Source organism: Diaphorina citri, unplaced genomic scaffold (genome assembly GCF_000475195.1).
Source record: "Diaphorina citri unplaced genomic scaffold, Diaci psyllid genome assembly version 1.1 scaffold2311, whole genome shotgun sequence".
Lineage (NCBI taxonomy): Eukaryota > Metazoa > Arthropoda > Insecta > Hemiptera > Psyllidae > Diaphorina > Diaphorina citri.
In genome coordinates, this window is record NW_007379735.1 from 15,141 (window position 1) to 19,266 (window position 4,126).

Below are 4,126 nucleotides of genomic sequence, written 5' to 3' on the forward strand. Positions count from 1 at the left end.
AGGTTTTGCCAATATTCTGATTTGAGTGCCTCTTCTTCGATGATTTCATTGTCGCCTGATTTTAGTCTTCAATGATGATTTCATTCTGTCGCCGTCATCACTGCCAAGATGGTTTTTTCCGTCTTGATATTGCGCCGTACAAAAGCGTTACCTAATGGGATTTTTTGAATGACTGGATTTCTTTTCACGTTTTCAGTATCCGTCTGTGTTTTCTGCCAATTAGGGTCTATAAAGTCTATATATAGATAGATCGTATAATTGACTCCTTCTTCTTATTCGTATCGGAACTCCAGTGTTCTATCCGTTACGCTATAGGTTGCTTGGTAGCTACCAACCCCTTGGAGCAACCAACGAATTGAATTTACCAATGATGTATTTTTGTTGATTCTCTTCCCATTTGAGAACTGCATTATAATTCAATACTTTGCCCCTTTCTTTTTGAAGCAATCTCCTTAAATACTAAATAATTTCTTTAAATATGCACTAAATACACTTCTACTTTAAAAATATCTAATACTTATTTTATTTCAAAAACATTTTTTTCTTGGGCTTTTAGGACTACAAAACAAATGTCCAAAATTTTGGACATTGGGCTTTTATGACTACAAGATACAAAATTATGCTGGGCTTTTATGACTACAAAAAAAATGTCCAAAATTTTGGACACTGGGCCTTTAGAGGTTAAACACTAAGGAATCTCCATCTCCTTAAATACTAAGACATTTCAGGGAATTAGTATTAATAATGGTGCTTGACCACTACACCACCGAGGCAGGTGAATCCCAGCCAGTCTAGTTAGCTTGGTGGGTAGAGCGTCTGCCTTATTTGCGGTAGGTCGATAACCCGCACGGGCCGGATTTCACCCTGAAGGGATAAGGTTCGTTCTCGGAACGCCTGGCTTTATTCTATCCTGTCTTCCTTCTCTCTTCGATTTCGGGACGATAAGACCTTGCCAGTTGGAGCTCCCTCTAATCAAAAGTGACTCTCAAATCTCTTGGAAAGGTGAATCCCATTCAAGCCGGATTCAGGGGGCCGGAGACCAGGCTTTGATCGGCCCTGAGGATCATCTTCTATCATGTAGGATCATCAAATGCATTCTAAACTGAAATGTCATCCACACTGGGATGCAATGGCCTCAGAGAATCCCCATATCAAGGACACACAACATAGCTCGGGAATTGTAAATGATGCTAATGTATCTGTTAGTGAAGATATAGTCGAATTTGTGAAAGAAGTTGGTTATCTGTCAGTGTATCTGTTAGTGAAGATATAGTCGAATTTGCGAAAGAAGTTGGTTGGGAGAAATGGATATGGAAGTTGGTTGAGAGGAAAAAAATGTGGTGTTGCCAAACTATACTGAAAAACGGAGTACCTATGAATAGATGAATTTTTACTGTGCTATTTTCTAGGAGTACCTAAAAAATAGATTTGGCAACATATCCTTCACCAAAACGGGTTCCGTGGCCTTTGATTGTCCCGGTTTATGAAAGAAGTAAGAAAGAGAAGGATGTACTGTTGCCAAAATAACTGTACTGTAAACTTTTTATTCATGATTAGTATTATTTTGCTATTTTGCAGCAGTAAAAAATAGATCTGGCAACACACCTATCCCTAATAACCCGGTTTTCCAGGCATTTGATTGGTTCAGTTCCTGCGCGGCGGTTTGAAAATATTCAAAGTTTCAAACTCAATCTGACTTCTCTGAAAAATTGGACTATAGGAGATTATAGATTATACCAATGAACTTATCACGAAGGTATCTGACCTTGGATTCTCGTTTATCCAGGTTCGACTGTATTTTGTTTATCTGTTTTTAATAATAGGTATGTTACCTATCACCTAAGGTACCTTTGTGTGTTCCTATCATAAAGGATTTTAAATGTGGGGGGGGGGGGAATAATTACAAATATGGAGTTTTTGGAACCCCTTCCTTCCTTTTCCCCCTCCTTTCTCTTCCCTCTTCTTCCCTTCCATGACCCCTTTATACCACCACGATGCCTTCGGGGCCTCCTCTCTCTCTCTCTTTCTTCCTCTTTCTATGCCCACCTCTTTCTCTTCCGTTTTCTCTCTTCCTCTCTCTCTCTCTCTCTCTCTCTTCCTATGTCCACCTCTTTCTCTTCCGTTTTCTCTCTCTCTCTCGCCTCTCTTTTTCATTCTCTCTCTGTCTAGCTCACATTCCAAATGAGTGTTTATTTTTACAGATGGTTGGAGTTGGAAAAATTGTAATACGAGTAATTTGAAATATTTGTAAAATGATTAGGGAACTAGGTTAGGTACCCACCTATTTTCCACCTTGGTGGATAATAAGTATTATGTAATTATTGGAAATTAATTTCACTTTATAGCATTAACTTCTGCTCCAAATTTTCGGAGTAGAAAAATGACCTCCCCCCTCTCCCCCCTTAAATACGGCTCCTGGTTGATAATAACTTAATATTGCACCACTTTATGAATAGGCATGGATAGAGGGAACTATAACTGCTATGGTCTTATCGTCCCGAAATCGAAGAGAGAAGGAATACAGGATAGGAGAAAGCCAGCCGTTTCAAGAACGAACATAATCCGTTCAGGACAAAATCAGCCCCGGGCGGGAATCAAACCCGCGATCTAGCGCTTACAAGGCAGACGCACTACCAACCAAGCTAACTAGGCTGGTGGGGAAAATTGTTTATATGTAGGCTTGCCAAACGTCCCGAATTGGCCGGGACAGTCCCGAATTTCAGAGGGTGTCCTGGCGTCCCGTTCCAGTTTTTATGGGGCGTTTTTCCCGAATTTCCGTTTTTGTCCCAGAAAAAATTTGGGACGCGTTTTTTAACTTTAAAATTAGGTACCTCTATAAATCAGTAGGCCGTGCGTGTTTCCGGCGGGTGCAAATTCCACCTAACACCCAAGAATAGAGCCGCGGGTTGTGTTCTCCCTGTCGTAAGAGGCGACTAATGGACACACTGGTTCCTGGCGAATGGCCGGATGGGCGTATGTGGTTTTGAAGTTATGCATTGCAGTACAACAAATCGACCGGCCAGATGGGCAGATGTACCAGGACCCTGTGATAGGGTAGCAGCTATTACAGTACTGGATAAAGGTGGAGACAGAATGTCGGAACAGCTTTAGCCCAGATAACATCAGGCGGTCGTGGAAACCATGACAACGGCTGTTGTACTGCAATGTGCAAAGAAATTGGGCGCCTAGCACATTATAAATCGTCTTGGTTGATCGTGACCATTCAACACTTCAAGAATCATGGAACCTCTTTCTTATGAAATTTTTTCCGGAGTAAGTCCACATTCGGATCTCCGGGTGGACACATCAGAAGGAATTCCGTGTGATAGGAGAGCTGTTGAATTCGCTGGAGTGATCAGGAGAGAGAAGAAAGAAGTACAAACAATGAAAGTGGGAACGTGGAATGTGAGAACTATGAACAGAGAAGAAAAGCTTGAAAACCTTAGAAGAGAAATGGAGAAACACAACATTGACATCATGGGAATCAGCGAAGTTAGATGGAAAGGGGAAGGAGAACTAACATCAGGCGATCACAAGATGATATATAAGGGCGGCGCCAAGAAAGAGAAAGGAGTTGGATTTATTTACAAGAGAAGTATGGACAAGAACGTGATGAAGATAATACCAAAGAGTGACAGAGTGATTGCAGTGAAGATGAAAACAGAACCAGTGGATACACTCCTCATCCAAGTGTATATGCCAACATCGAGAGGAACTGATGAAGAAGTTGAAGAGATTTACAAACAAGTAGAAGAAATAATGAATGAGAACGGGAGAGGACAAGTGAGATCAATAGTAATGGGAGATTGGAACAGTGTTGTTGGGGAGGAAAGTGTTGGAGGAGTTGTCGGGAAGCATGGTCTGGGGAAGAGAAATGAACGAGGAGAGAGATTGATTGGATTCTGTGAGCAATTTGGTCTGTGGATATCAAATACCTGGTTTCAACAACATAAGAGAAGGTTGTACACGTGGAGGAATCCCGGCGACAGTAGGAGATTCCAAATTGACTACATTCTAACAAACCAGAGGTATAAAAACAGTATTGTCAAAGTTAGAACATATCCCGGAGCAGACATCTTCTCAGATCACAATCTACTGGTTGCAGAGGTGAGAACAAAGTTGAAAC